This window comes from Aedes aegypti, chromosome 2 (assembly GCF_002204515.2).
Source record: "Aedes aegypti strain LVP_AGWG chromosome 2, AaegL5.0 Primary Assembly, whole genome shotgun sequence".
Taxonomy (NCBI): domain Eukaryota; kingdom Metazoa; phylum Arthropoda; class Insecta; order Diptera; family Culicidae; genus Aedes; species Aedes aegypti.
This window is the reverse complement of record NC_035108.1, coordinates 285,869,848-285,886,142: the sequence shown is the minus strand read 5'-3', so window position 1 is coordinate 285,886,142 and position 16,295 is coordinate 285,869,848. Positions and strand designations below refer to the sequence as shown.

At 39.3% G+C, this 16,295-nt stretch overlaps 1 protein-coding gene across 1 annotated transcript in view; it reads right to left on the bottom strand.

The window, feature by feature from the left end:
* The window catches only part of LOC5576295 (unconventional myosin-IXb), a 162,103-nt gene that overhangs the window by 77,261 nt on the left and 68,547 nt on the right, over window positions 1–16,295 (bottom strand).

Sequence of the window (16,295 nt, the reverse complement as noted above, 5' to 3'; positions counted from 1 at the left end):
TCAGACATAGCATGTTCTTTATTGTAATGGATGAGTTGAACCCCAAGTACTATCTATTAAACTCAGAAATTGGGGGGTCTCGTAGCCTCGAGGTTACGCTTTCGCTTCGCAAGCGGAAAGTCATGGGTTCGATTCCCAATCCCCCCACACAAAAAACTCCGTCTAGCCACCAGAAGACGCCGCACAAAGGACCGTGTATTGGGGAAGAACACATCCATTCTTCGTCAGTATCGGATGGTGACTGAGACACACTGACCCTCTTTGTAGGCTGTTGCCTCACATGGCACATAAACATGGCAAAATGAACCACCGCACACCTTAGAGCGGTTCCATTTGAATTCGAATGTCGGTTTACTTTTGTATTTTTTGATTTGGCTGAAATTTGGCATATGCTTTCTTTATACCCAAAAATGCCTATTTGCATCATCGGTTCGCCATTTTTACCCTAGCGTTACTTTTGAGAAGGGCCTAAGAAAAAAAGCCTCAACAATTTTCAAAAAATTAAAAATCAGATACTATTTGTCTGATCGGTTTGGTGTCTTCCGCAAAGTTTTAGGTTATTGTTGGAACTTCTGGAAAAAAATATACACAGTAAAAAAAAAATTGTAATTTTTTTTTTATTTGGAATATAAAGCTTAAAAATCCATTTTCACAAAAATCGTTTTCTTGATTTTTTTTATTTTTTTATATGTTAAAGTAGACAAAAAATGAAGTCTAAAGTCAGTAAAAAAAAAATTGTATTTTTTTTTATTTGGAATATAAAGCTTAAAAATCCATTTTCACAAAAATCGGTTTCTTGATTTTTTTATTTTTTTATATGTTAAAGTAGACAAAAAATGAAGTCTTTTGCACAGTGGGTCAAGATGGAGAAATCATGGACAAAAAAGTTATGATTTTTTGAAAAAAGGTGAATTTTTGAAAATGGTCATAATAAACTTTTTAAATATTTTTAAACTCGATTTTATGAAAGTACGCAAAATTTACAACAAAAAAGGTATACGGAAAAATAAGGCTAACTTTTACCGTTTTAAAGATACAGCGATTTTAATACAAAATTATGATATAATTTTCAATTTTCGGTCATTATAATATAACTTAGAAACGGTTTGTCCGATCAGTTTGGAGTCTTCCGCAAAGTTTTAGGTTATTGTTGGGACTATCTGGAAAAAATACATCCTGTAAAAAAAATGTTGTAATTTTTTATATATCGAAAATAAAGCTTAAAAATCAATTTTCTCAAAAATCGTATTTTTGATTTTTTTTATTTTTTTTATATGTTGAAGTAGACAAAAAATGAAGTCTTTTGCACAGTGGGTTAAGATGGAGAAATCATGGACAAAAAAGTTATGATTTTTTTTAAAAAAAGGTGAATTTGTTGAAAATGGTCATAATAAACTTTTCAAATGTTTCGGCAGCAATTAGCAAAATTTTCTCATATACCTTTTTTGTTGAAAATTTTGCGTACTTTCATAAAATCGGGTCGAAAAGCATTCAAAAAGTTTATTTAGACCTTCAATAATCAAATCAACCTTTTTTTAAAAAATCATAACTTTTTTTTGTCGAAGACACGAACTTGCTATTTCATTATGATAACAATACAGAATTAGCTTAAAATTCTTCATGCAACATGTTCACTCCACCAACTAGTGACAAAATTACGAGCTAAACTAAGCAACCTTGCCAAAATCTTGAACATTCTTCCTGATCAAAATTATGTAATAGAACTTGTATGAAGTTAAATCAATCTGCCCTTGACTTTCTGAATAACTTTGCCGAAGACTCGAGCTTTCAATTTAATCTGGTTCCCAAGATAGAATTTGTTGGATTAAATATGCTGGGGGCTGGGGGCAAGAAGGACACCTTAAGATATATGGGCTCAAATCATGGTTGATTAGCACAATTTTTGAAGATTATTCCAGTGTAGGGACAAGTTCACCTCTTGTTATAAATGATGTTATCGATAGATTTCTAAAATTTAAGAAACACATGTTGAGTTTAGATTTTTGAAAATGTCCCTTCTTATGAGGTTTTTCGACGAGGCACGGGGCAAGAGTGCCACTCGTATGGGGCAAGAAGACCACCAGAGCAAAATGCCACAAATTTTGTATATTATTATTTCCCCGCCTAAACGATACATTCTAGAGTAAGTAAAGATAAAAACTGAGGGGTAAAAGTTGACTTATAGTTAAACAGTAATTTTACGAAATTAATTTAGTTCTCATCTTATTTGACTGTAACAATAATAGTAAAAATTTTCAGAAACCATTTTGAATGTTGTTGAAACTTATTTGTTTAATATGAGTTCTATTGTGAATATTTCAAGTGAACAATGACAATATTGTAAAATTAGAATTAGTATGCAAGTGTAGGTAACAATAGCTTGAATTGGTTTCTCTGAGTTAGTATTTCATCTCTCACTAGTCGGTCACAATAGGTGGCACTCACGCTCATTGTTACGCTTAGGAGATCCTGGGATCATTATAACTAGATCGAGATTGAGATTCTTGTAACCAGTTAGAGTTTGACCATCGCGAGAAATACACGCTTAAAACCAAGTGTCCTCGTCTTCGTTCCTTTCGCGTCCGAAAAGTCTGCCAGTGTGATCGCGAGTGCAGTGAAAGTGAAATAGAATTTCGAAGGAAATCTATACCCTACGCTACACGTCTTTCGTTTCGGCCGCAGTGAGTTTCCCAACATAATTTTTGGTGCCGAAACCCGGGAATTTCGGCTGCGGATCATCGCCATTGATACTTTGGAGGTTAGCGTGGGTTTTAGTTTTCCGGTCATCCCACATTTCGAGGTGGATCATCGCTATTTCGGGGCTTTGGATGCCCATTAGCAGCTTCAGCGCACTTCAAGGCAGTTCCAGACCACATTTGGACCATTTTCGGGCGAGATCAGTGGAAATCAACGAGTCTTTTGTTCAGCTACGAACACGTGGTGGTAGGTCAGCCAAGTGAGCACAGGGTAGTATCACTACAAAGAGCAGGTGAGTGAATAGCCTTTATACCCCTACCTCATTGTATTGCCATCGGACAAAATGGCGACATCGGGCCACGAGGATGTATCCGACCCAGGTAGTCCAGCCACTAAGCAGTGCAAACGTTTGATTATTCGCCGAAATGGCATTCTCGGCTCGACAAAGCTTATTGGGGCTTTTAACGAAAATTATAATCCCGATACGGATTACGCTCAATTAAAATTTCGGCTTCAAAAGCTGGACACGCTTTGGACCGAATTTAATGAGGTCCAAGCTGAAATTGAATTGGAATATGGGCTAAGCGAAGAACTTTCGGAGGGAAAGGTGACCTTTGAAGATATGTATTATCGATTGAAAGGGTCATTGGACTCCAAGCTCGGTTTGAGTAACTCACCGTCTACATCGTCGCCAAGTAACTCACTCTCTGTTGCTCCACCTACCCACGCATTAGGCGTTCGGCTCCCAGAACTCAAAATTCCAGAGTTCAAGGGAGATTTCGATGAGTGGATGAATTTCCATGATTTGTTCAGTACACTCATCCACTCAAATCAACAACTCTCCGCCATTCAAAAGTTCCAATACCTGAAGGCAGTATTGAAGGGAGATGCGCTTCGTCTAGTGCAGTCCCTGGCAGTAACGGCAACGAACTATAGCATTGCTTGGGATCTCTTGAAGCAACGCTTCGACAACAAAAATTTCCTGATTAAGCAACATTTCTCCGCTCTCCTGTGTATATCGCCACTGAAGAAGGAGTCTTCGTCGGCACTCTCGGATCTCGCCGATATTTTCGAAAAGCACATTGGTGTGCTAGACAAATTAGAAGAAACGGATGATCATTGGAATTCGTTTTTGGTGGAATTTCTCAGCAGCAGACTAGATCCCACGTCACAAAAGGAATGGGAAAATCAGTTGCCTGACGATCGGCGGCCAACATACAAAGAGTTGGTTGCATTTATGCACAAGCGATCCCGAGTGCTTCAATCTTTGACTCTCTCCCAATCCTCGAACGCCAGCAGCAAAATAGAACCACGGACTACTCGAGTTCGTGTTTCATCTCACTCAGCTACCACCAGTGAGAGTTCGAAACCTTGTGTTGCCTGTCGAAAGGGTACTCACTTCCTGTCTTCGTGTGAGGATTTTCTGAAGCTAACTCCAAAGCAGCGTTTCAATGTTGTCAAGAAGTACGGCTTATGTTTGAACTGCCTGCGGTCCTCGCATTTGGTGAAGGACTGTTCTTCTGGTTCATGTAGAACTTGCAACAAACGACATCACACTTTGTTGCATATCGACGCTTCCACTACACTGGCTGTTCATGTGGAAAATCCGACACCCCCACAATCCCGACATGCTTCACAATCGGCCTCGGTCGTCGAATCGTCGTCGTCGGTTAGGGCGTGCACTGCCGATCAGTCGCACGTGGTCTCTCGGGAAATGAGACCCAATCCGTCGTCGGCGGGAGGCCATTCTCAATCGTTCGTTTCTTCGTCGTCGGTTACACCGTCACGGTCGGCTCAGGGGTCTTCGTCGGTGACTAGCTGCTCAGCTGTCACCCCTTCGTCCGCATTCGCTACACGGACGAATTCGACCATTTTTATGCTCACAGCCTACGTCCGGGTTCGTGACATTGATGGAAACTACATGCTAGCTCGCGCTCTATTAGATTCAGCATCAGAGCGAAACTTTATGACCGAGAATCTTGCTCAACGACTGCGTCTCAAGCGAGAGAGAGCAGACGTCGACGTGTACGGGATTGGCAACAGCGTACAACATGTTACTCATTCGGTTTCGGTCAACCTATCGTCACGAGTAGCTGCATTTAGTGCTAGCATAGACTTTCTTGTGCTCCCCAGCTTAACCAGAATTTTGCCGTCCACAAATGTGGACATTTCGAAATGGGTTGTGCCTAGAAACCTCCCATTAGCTGATCCAAAGTTTAATGTCGCCCACGGCATCGACATGATAATTGGGATACAATGGTTCTTCACACTACTAGAAGACCATCAGATCATTTTGGGTCCCCAGCTCCCAATACTACGTAAAACGGTATTCGGGTATGCAGTGGCAGGTGATCATGCGACCACGGAGAAAATCGAAACGGTTGTATGTAATGCTGCTCTCACTATTGACAAGTTGACCACTGCGGTGCAAAAATTCTGGGAGGTTGAAAGCTTTGAGGAAGGGAAGGCTTTATCGCTGGAGGAACAATATTGCGAAGACCATTTTCAAAGCACTCACGCTAGAGCCCCTGATGGTCGGTATGTCGTGCGATTGCCGATTCGTGAAGAAATGTTGTCGGAACTCGGAGAGTCGTTACCGGTCGCTCATCGAAGGTTCCAAGCAATGGAGAGAAAGTTTCTCACCAACACAAGGCTGCATTCTGATTACAGCCAGTTTATGGATGAGTATAAGTCGCTCGGACACATGGAAGCTGTTGACCCTGATCTTTCCACTCCTCATTTCTTCCTCCCACACCATGCTATCCTTCGACCGGACAGTACGACGACTAAAACCCGAGTTGTCTTTGATGGATCATGTAGGTCAGCAAATAATCTGTCGCTAAACGATATTTGTTATGTAGGTCCAACTGTTCAGCCACCACTGCTCGCTACTAGTTTGAATTTTCGCATGATCAAGTATGCTATCACCGCTGATGCCGAAAAAATGTACAGGCAGATTTGGGTACATTGCTCTGATCGTGCTCTACAGCAAATTGTTTGGAGAAAATACCGGAGTGAAGAGTTGAAAACCTACCAACTCAATACTGTGACCTATGGCACAGCGTGTGCGCCGTACCTCGCAACGCGTGTTTTGAACCAACTCGCAGATGATGAAAAGGAGCGATTCCCGTTGGCAGCTCGATTAGTAAAGAGATGTTTCTATGTGGATGACTGTTTGGCCGGAGACGACGATAAGCAGCGTATGATGGAAAGTTGTGATCAATTGATAGAATTACTCGCTTCGGGAGGTTTCGTTCTAAGAAAATGGAGTTCTAATGACGCTGAAATCCTCTCTCACATTCCGGAACATTTGCGAGACAATCGTGATGATTTGGAAATTGATAAATCGAACTCAGTGAAAACCCTTGGGTTGTTGTGGCATCCTCAAATTGATTGCTTTGGATTCAAAGTTCCCCAACTATCGCCGTCAGAACCAATAACAAAGCGTATTGCTTTGTCCGAAATGTCTAGATTATTTGACCCCATGGGCTTGGTAGGATCAGTAATTGTGTCCGCAAAAATCTTCCTACAATCGCTGTGGTCTAATTCGTTTTCATGGGATAGCGTGCTACCACAGGATTACCAGAACTGGTGGAAGTTTTTCAGAGAAGAACTCCAGACTCTGTCCACTCTCAAGATTCCCAGAAGGGTTCTTATTGACCATTATGTCCACGTCGAAATGCATTGTTTTGCGGATGCCTCCGACAAAGCATATGGATGCTGCCTTTACATCAAATCGATCGATAGAAGTGGCAATTCCGCTTGCAATCTTCTCATTTCGAAATCCAAAGTATCTCCATTAACGACACAATCAACCCCACGTCTCGAATTGTGTGCAGCCGTGATGGCAGCACAACTAGCTGATAGCGTAAAAAAAGCAACTGAATTGTCTTGTTCAACAACGTTTTGGTCAGATTCGAGCATTGTATTGCATTGGATCGCATCTTCTTCGTCGGCATGGAAAGTGTACGTCTCTAACCGCATCGCTGAAATCCATCGGCTCACTCGTGGTAGCGAATGGCGCCACGTGCCATCAGAAGAGAACCCAGCCGATCGTGTATCTCGCGGGGTGCCCCCCTCGCAAGTCGTCAACGATCAGATTTGGTGGCATGGACCACCGTTTTTGAGATCTGAGAGAAACCATTGGCCTCAAAATATCATCAAGCTTTCCCCGCTACACCTTCGTGCCAGAGAAGAAGAAGTTCGGCAAACTGTATCGTTAGTCACGACCTCGCTGCCAATGGCACTCTTTCTCATCAACAAGTATTCAACATTAGCTGCACTCACCCACACTCTCGCATGGGTTAGACGATTTGTATTCAACTGTCGCCTGGCTAATGCAAATCGGTTGGTTGGTCCACTCACGCCAAAAGAAGTGGATACTTCGCTAAAGTGGATTATAAAGCAAGTTCAGAACGATTGCTTTTCTTCTGAAATACGCTTTTTGCTACAACATCCTGGTACAGTAAAAAAGAACTTCAATTTCAAATCTGCTTTGAAAAAACTGAATCCGTTTTTGGACACTGAAGGATTATTAAGAGTTCATGGCCGCTTGGAAATGTTGGATGCACCTTTCGATACCCGCTACCCCATTATACTTCCTGCGAAACATCATCTAACTAACCTAATTGTAACCAAAACCCACATTGACACGTTGCATGCTGGCCCACAACAACTCCTAGCGACATTGCAGCAAAGATTTTGGGTTATTCGAGGAAGAGATGCTGCGAAAAGGGTAGTGAACAAATGTATGGTATGCTTCCATTGTAAACCGAAAACAATCCAGCAGTTAATGGGGCCTTTGCCAGCAGCGAGAGTGACTCCGTCGCGCGCGTTCGTGAAGTCCGGCGTGGACTACTGCGGTCCATTCTTCGTTCGGCCGCCGAATCGTCGGGGAAATTCGGTAAAAATATTCGTCGCGATTTTCGTCTGTATGGCCTCCAAGGCAGTCCATATCGATATGGTCTATAGCCTGTCGTCGGATTCGTTCGTGAGTGCGCTAAAACGTTTTACATCTCGTCGCGGTCACGTGACCGACGTGTATTGCGACAATGCTCGCACCTTCGTTGGGGCAAATCACCAGCTCCAAGAGCACAAGCAGCAGTTCGATGATGTTCACCGTTCGGATGCCCTAGCACAAAGCTGCACCGAAGCTGGAATCAACTTCCACTTCAACCCAGCGCGGTCTCCTCACTTCGGAGGGCTGTGGGAGGCCGCCGTCAAGACATTCAAACATCATCTCTATCGCATCATGAAGACCACACTCCTGACCATCGAAGAGTTCCAGACTCTCATAACTCAAATCGAGGGTATCATGAACTCACGGCCTCTCACACCCTTAACATCAGATCCTGCTGATGTGGTAGCTCTAACACCAGGGCACTTTTTGATAGGAGAGCCGTTACACTCTCTTCCAGAACCAGATTTGTGTGACATTCCCGTTAATCGTCTCGCTTCCTTTCAGCTCATGCAACAGAAGGTACAGCATTTCTGGAAGGTGTGGTCTCGAGACTACATTGGTCAGCTCCAAAGTCGACAACGGTGGCCGTTAGTCCAACCAGACGTACAGGTTGGAACGATGGTACTGCTAAAGAGGGAAGCTGTTCCACCAATGAAATGGCCTCTTGGTCGGATTGACACCGTGTTTCCTGGCAAAGACGGTCACGTGCGGGTTGTACAGGTCCGTACTGCAACCGGAAGTTATCGACGAGCCATCACTGAAATATGCCCTCTTCCAATTGAAACTGCTGATGCAGCGAATGAAGAACCAGCCGCCTCCTCTCCACCGGCAGCGACGCCGCACCATGCGGCTCCATTAGTATAAGACAAATTATATTTTGAAAGTGCCTTTCAACGGGGCCCGACATGTTGAAACTTATTTGTTTAATATGAGTTCTATTGTGAATATTTCAAGTGAACAATGACAATATTGTAAAATTAGAATTAGTATGCAAGTGTAGGTAACAATAGCTTGAATTGGTTTCTCTGAGTTAGTATTTCATCTCTCACTAGTCGGTCACAATAGGTGGCACTCACGCTCATTGTTACGCTTAGGAGATCCTGGGATCATTATAACTAGATCGAGATTGAGATTCTTGTAACCAGTTAGAGTTTGACCATCGCGAGAAATACACGCTTAAAACCAAGTGTCCTCGTCTTCGTTCCTTTCGCGTCCGAAAAGTCTGCCAGTGTGATCGCGAGTGCAGTGAAAGTGAAATAGAATTTCGAAGGAAATCTATACCCTACGCTACACGTCTTTCGTTTCGGCCGCAGTGAGTTTCCCAACAAATGTAAAAGATGGTTTGTTTTGATTTTATTTAGTAGGAAACATTGATTTAATGCAATATTAAACAAGAAACATTAAAGTTCATTTGATTTTATATGAGAAAATTGCGGTATCCCTCTTGCCCCATGAGACATACTTTTCTTATATATGTAAAACTTAATGTCAAAAAAAAATTTTCGAAAAAAATCCTCACAGCTATATTAAACAATTGTAAATCATCAATACTGTGCGGAAAATCAATATGTTTTGTATTTATTGAGTGTCAATCCTTGTTTGCCAGTCTTACATTCTTATAATATTTCGCATTTTTCTCGTTGGTGAGTTAAGGCCATTTTTCTAATTTTTGTACTAAACATTTTTAACTGTAATATTTACACAACCCTCAATTAGTACTCAATGTATTCTTGTCCTGCGATAAACATCAAAAAATTGATTTGAACTACGTGAAATTAGAGGTGGCACTTTTGCCCCGGGTGTCCTTCTTGCCCCATGTCCCCTAACTAGTGCTACCTAATGGCAAAATTAAGAATCAAACGGTTTGCTTTTCGGATGTCCTAGACTTTCTGAACAACTTTCTATCTTATTTGGGTCAAAAGATAAAACTGGCTAAGAACGCTAAATTTCATATGCTCACTAGCGCCACCTAGCAGCAAAATTTAGAACCAAATTGTTTGCAATTAGGATGTCCTTGAAGTTACAATCAACATTGTCGAAGATTTGAACTATCTATCTTATCTGGATGATGAGATAGATGCTCATTTTTATCTGCATACTAGCGCTACCTAGCGGCTAAATTTTGAATAAAATTACCTGTTTTCCGGATGACCTTGACATTCTGATTATCTTTGCCGAAGACTTGAACTGTCTATCTCATGTGGATCACGAGATAGAACTTGCGTAAAATTCAAAATTGTACATACCCATTAGTATCACCTAGCGGCAAAATTGCGAACTAAACTGTCTTTGCCGAAGACCCGAACTTTCTATCTCATGTAGATCACTAGATAGAACATTAGAGTGGTTCAAAAAATCGTTTTTGCTCCACACCGCTCATTCGATTCTAGATCGAATCCTGAGTGTCCTCCCAAAATTTGAGCTTATTTGAATAAAAACTGAGACTGTACAAGCTCCTTGAAGTTTATATTGGAATTATTATGGGAAAAGCTAGCAATTCATTCAATCGGTCATAGTGTTTGCCCATGTGCTTTTGGGGATTAGAACTATGTTGATACTGTGAGATGCAATAATCAGCTACAACTTTGCCGAAGACCGTTTTTAAATCGGACGCCCCAGTAATTAGCTATTGATTTTTGAATGAGTTGTAAGACTTTGGCTATAATTATTGGGCTGTTCTGCAGGCATCACTGGATATATGCAGTAAAACATAGTAGCCATGATTTGTGCGTGCTATTTTTCTCGCCAGGTGCAGCAATGTTGCCTGTGCAGATGTGAAATGAGCCCTGCTGAAAAATTTGTGACTGGATATAAACCAATAACTAATTACTGAGGCGTCTGATCTGAAAACGATCTTCGGCATAGTTGTAGCTGATAAATGTATCTAACAGTATCAACGTATGTATCTAACAGTATCAATGGGGCCCAGATAGCCGTAGCGGTAAACGCGCAGCTATTCAGCAAGACCAAGCTGAGGGTCGTGGGTTCGAATCCCACCGGTCGAGGATCTTTTCGGGTTGGAAATTTTCTCGACTTCCCAGGGCATAGAGTATCATCGTACCTGCCACACGATATTACGCATGCAAAAATGGTCATTGGCATGGTAAGCTCTCAGTTAATAACTGTGGAAGTGCTCATAAGAACACTAAGCTGAGAAGCAGGCTCTGTCCCAGTAGGGACGTAACGCCAGAAAGAAGAAGAAGAAGTATCAACGTAGCTCTAATCCTCAAGAGCACATGGGCAAACACTATGACCGATTGAATGAATGGGTTTCTTTTCTCATAGTAAATCCTATATAAACTTTGAAGCGCTTGTGCAGTCTCAGTTTTCATCCAAATGAGCTCAAATTTTGAGAGGACACACTCAGAATTTGATCTAGAATCGAATGAGCGGTGTGGAGCAAAAACTATTTTTTGAGCCACTCAAATAGAACATGCTTAAAACGCTTAATTTTGCATGCTCACTAGTGCCACCTACCGGTGAAATTGCGAATTAAACTGTTTTTTCGAATGCCCATGATCTGCTGGATAACTTCGCTGAAGGCCGCACCATTATAGATCATCAGCATCTCGAGATATAGCACCATTAATGTTCCTGTTTAGAGGATAATAAACTTTTCAGGGTGATTAGATATTCAGCTGAGTGTTGCAATACTTTTTCAAGTGAGTCCGTTATTATGACGGGTAGTGTATATTACACAGCGTAACAAAAATGACATTTTTGCGTGTCTCAAGGATCAAATAATGTGTCTCTAGTAGATTTGGGGTTGCTGAATCTGGTGCCATTCTCAGAAATGTTCCAGTACGTCACAATTTTTAGCTACAGGTCGCCAAAGTTGTATAAAACACTGGTTTTATTCATGTTTACATGAAATTTAAGGTACAATTTATCAAATTTTTTTGTAATCTAACCACCAAACATGCAAAATAGAACTTGAACTTTAATTTCAGACATAATTTGAATGAAATTGCGCGATTAAATTTCGATTAAACCGATTTTTTCAACATGCTTGCAGTCCCCATACAAAATTCTTCGTTTCTTCTATATGGCAAAATACAAAAATTCTCTAAACCATTAAACAATAACTTTTCCGCATCGAAAGTATTACAAACTTTGATGATAAGTATTGTTATACACATAAAGTTTGAGTTCTGTGGCAAATTAAGCCAATATATTACCTTACAAGCTGGCAAACTTGCATGCAAGTTGGCTGAAATAGTAATTTTTTGCATTTTCAACAGCCAATATCTCAAAAACTAGACGTGCTATGATATTTCTGAAAACGGCAATGGATTCAGCAACCCTTAATTAAGTGAATAGCGGTATTTTGGTGCTGGAGACAAAAGCATGTTCCGCAGTGTTATTAGTTTTATGAACCTGTTATTGGGTTGTGAATATCTAAATCCAAGCAAGAGAGTTGAGAATATATTCATATGACAGTATCGGCAAAAAATATGAAACAATGCGAGTACGAAATACCCTAAACTTTAGATAATAGATTGGTTATGCGGTGTGGACGTTGGAAAATTTCAATGAATAAACAGTAATGTATGAAATCAATATGACTAGTACAATTTTAAGTTATAGGGATAAATTATTAGTTAACATATATAATTCATACACATGAACGGTTCAAAATAATTTCCAACGTCACTGTAAGCTTCGTGCCATATTGTTTTTATTGTGGATTAAAACAAATCTAACCAGAAAAAAAAGATTTTTTGGCGATTTTTCATTTCTGTTTCCAATTGTTTTACTGGCTCTTCAATTATTGAAGAGTACAATTAAAAGTTGCACCATAGATCTTGAACTTGATTGACGACTATTGATTAATATGATGCCTTATAGGGTAAGTGATCCATTAGTTGTGAGTGTTCCTATAGTTGTGGTAATGCCATTTCACTGATTTTATTGAATAAGCCACATAACCGACAATATCAATCGAAATATTGGCTTGTTGATAAACGAAATAGTTGAAAACAGATTTCAAATTGCTTTAAAACTGATGAAATATCACTAATATTGCTAAAACTTTTCATACTTGTACCAATAGTTGTGGTAAAGTGTTCCTATAGTGGAGGATCCTATAAGAAAACAACGGATACCGCAACTAAAGGAACACAATTTAAAAATATACCATAAATAAAGGAACAGTGAACCAATAGTGGGGGTATTATTTTTCACTGGCATGCCGTTGGTTACTGCGATGAAGTCATGTTTCTTATTAAGTCAATGTTCGTTTCTTCCCGTTACTACATTAATATGTTCATTATTTGCGCTTCTTAAATTTAAGGGATTATTTGAAGTTCAATCGTGGTTAGTACCTCCACTATTGGTGCATCTACCCTACAATTTGTTTATTTTAAACATAATTAAGAGTCTTCATCAATCGAATTATTTATTGGGGATCAAGTAGCCATAAAACAATCTAAACATATTTTTTTTATTTTCTACAGTTTACTCTGGTTTGCACGTGATTTGAATTTATTGTGAGAAATTTGTTATACAAACGTTTTCTCCGCAGTCGTCCAAAAAATACATTTTATTTTTAATTACAATGTGTGCGTTTTCCCTCTCCATACAATAAATTAAAAAAAAAAACACTCACACAAACAGTGTTAATTATTAGCTTCAACAACCCGAATCCAACAATTACAGTATACGACGGAAAGCTGTTCGCAGCTGACGTTGATCTTAATCTTATTATATCATTAAAATTCTCAAACAACACCTATGCTTATTAGTGGAATGCTTTCTCGAAGCACGCACAGGACCCATTCCCGATAAACGGCTGCCAAGCGTTCAACTTTTGGCCCCTGTGGCCGGTATCAACCTCAGCACCAGCAACGTTTAGCATCAACCAGGAAACCCCAAACTGTCAAGGTATCACTTCGCTAAAGTGCGTTGCGACGCAGTTGACAGGTAGCTATCAGGTCATGCCGTCTGAGCCAAATCTTCAAGTGTGACACATTTCGTGTCGGTCGATCGGTTGGTGGTCGCGGTTGGTGAAATGGCCCGATAATAATAACGAGCTTGCCGAGAGTTGGCCGACAGGTTGCCCGGTTGACCCATCTGCTACGGCTGCGTACAATGGTTGAAAAAAAAAATTGTAGTTTGGCTAAAATTTGTTGCAGAGTAATTTTTGCTGAGAATTGAAATTCCAAAATGTCCAAAATTATACTTTTTATTATATATTTTTTTAGTTTATAATTATTTCCGTTCTCAACTCTTCGATTACTGAAAACTCTTGGCTCACTAAAACTGAAATATTTCAGAAATTTCTACGACCCCTTCAAAATGACATGTTTTTTAAAAGGGAAAACATATGAGCTTCATTTGCCAAAACAAAAATGTTTGGTGGTCATATTGAATTTGGTCACCATATTAGAATTTATCGGAAAAACTGATTTGTATGGAAATCGCAGATTTAGGTATCTGATAATTGATACTATATTACCTCACAATTTCGAAGTAACATTATTCAGTTGATTTTTCACTGTCATAGCTGCAAAAGTATGAGCATGTAAACGCTACTTAGGACATGACGTGACAGCTCAACTGCGACTGCCCTGTTTTTTTTTGCGGTTAAAAATAAAACTGCCGGTAGAGGGGTTGAGGATGCTTTTCTGTGTGTACTCTAGTTAGTTCCTTATGTAAGTGACGCTTGTCTGACGTTACTGCAGTAGCTACTACGGTCGGCCATAAGTTTTAATCAATTTGGCGACATAAAAGTAAAAAAAAAATCGAGTTTTGCAAACAACATTTTTTTGTAATTACGAAAATAGTTGTTCTGTCCTATTTTCACTAAGAATCCCTCACCTGAATTTTGACCGCCTTTTCATATAGACCCCAACCATTGTGGGCTCATCGTGGTAGGGTGTGGCATTCTGTGCCAAAATCCCGAAGGCCAAAACAAACCAATTTCCCGTTATAATAAGCCCGCGGAGATGGTTGTCTCCCATTTATTGCACGGCCGGCACCCAATGCCTTTATGTTTTTTGTTTTCCTGATGCCACGCAGAAACAGAGCGGCAAAAATTACGAAATAATTGCGTACGTCTGAGGTTCTCGCTCGTTGTTTTGCTCCGATGGGTACCCGTCAAACCAGTTGCTTCCTGTGGTCTCGGTATTCGGAACGGGGAAAACACCAGATGATACTGATAACAACGCCTGATTATATGGTTTGTAGAGGAGAGCGGTAGTAAAAAATAAATAAAACGTTTCGATTTTCACAATGTAAGGAAGGGTATCCTTCCATGGAGTGGTAAGAAGTTCAAATAAATCTGTATGATTGCGCGTAACCAGCTGTAACAAAAAGCAAATCATAAGCCCACATTATCAAAAAAGCATTTCAAGAAAGCAAAACAACACATAGACATCGTTCAAAGCCGTTACCCGTAGCGGGTAACATACCCGGGTTGGTAAATGACTGGGCTTAGGGTGCGGCTTATTTTTCAAAAGTTCTCAAAACCAAAAATTCGTATGCTCTATTGAATTCTAATCACATTAAAAGAGAAACCTCAAAATATGAGCCAAAAATATTGACATTTTGAGGTGGCGCAAGCGTCTTGAAGGTGAATTTTCATGTTATGTAAAATGACCTTCAGTGAAATAAACATAACTATGTAATTTTTCAACCGATTTTGAAACTTTTAGCATAAATACCTTCAAAATTAAATTTGTAAAAACTTTGTACAACATCGAATTTGTCTAAAATCAAAACTAGTCTTAGTTAAAAATACTTTTATCCAAATGTTTCCCCATTTTACTAAAAAAATCATTTCTGTTTGACCATAACTTCATAATTACTCAATCGATTCCGAATCTTTTTTCATGTTTTTGAAGCAAATTTATTTGTTTTTAAATTGTTCATAGAACACATTTTCCTAAAAAATAGTTTTGACTTAGTTGTTCAACAATAACTACCCAAAAACATGATTTTTCAATGAAAAAATCAATTTTTTATTGATTATTTGTTTTTTTCGCCGGAAATTGCATTTTTTTATTAAACTTAAATTTATAAAGCATCTTGCCTTAATTACGAGTTTGAATAGTGCATATATATTTTTACATACGCATTAATATTTTTGTTGCAGAATTATTTAAAAATTGTTGCACATTCACAAAGGTTAAAAAAAAAATGAGAAAAACCAGTTTCAGCTTTAGAAATATTATTTAACTGGCAAAAAATTAAAACAAACTGGCATTTTTCGTTAAAAAATCATGTTTTTGTTCAGTTTTTGCTGAAAAACTTGGTCAAGACATTTTTTTAGTGAAATGTGATGTATGAAAGGTTTGAAACCAATTGAATTTGCTCCAAAACCATGTAAAAAGATTTGGAATCGGTCGAGTAATCATGAAGTTATGGTAAAACAAAGTTGAAATTTTTAGAAAAATGAGGAAATTTGATGTTCTATAGAGTTTTTATAAATTTAATTTTGAAGGTATTGATACTAAAAGTTTCAAAATTGGTTGAAAAATAACAAAGTTATGTTTACTTCACTGAAGGTCATTTTTCATAATTTGAAAATTTACCTTCAAGACGCTTGCCCCACCTCTAAATTTTAATATTTTTGGCTCAGATTTTGAGGTTTCTCTTTTAATGTGATAAGAATTCAGTAGAGCATACGAATTTTTGG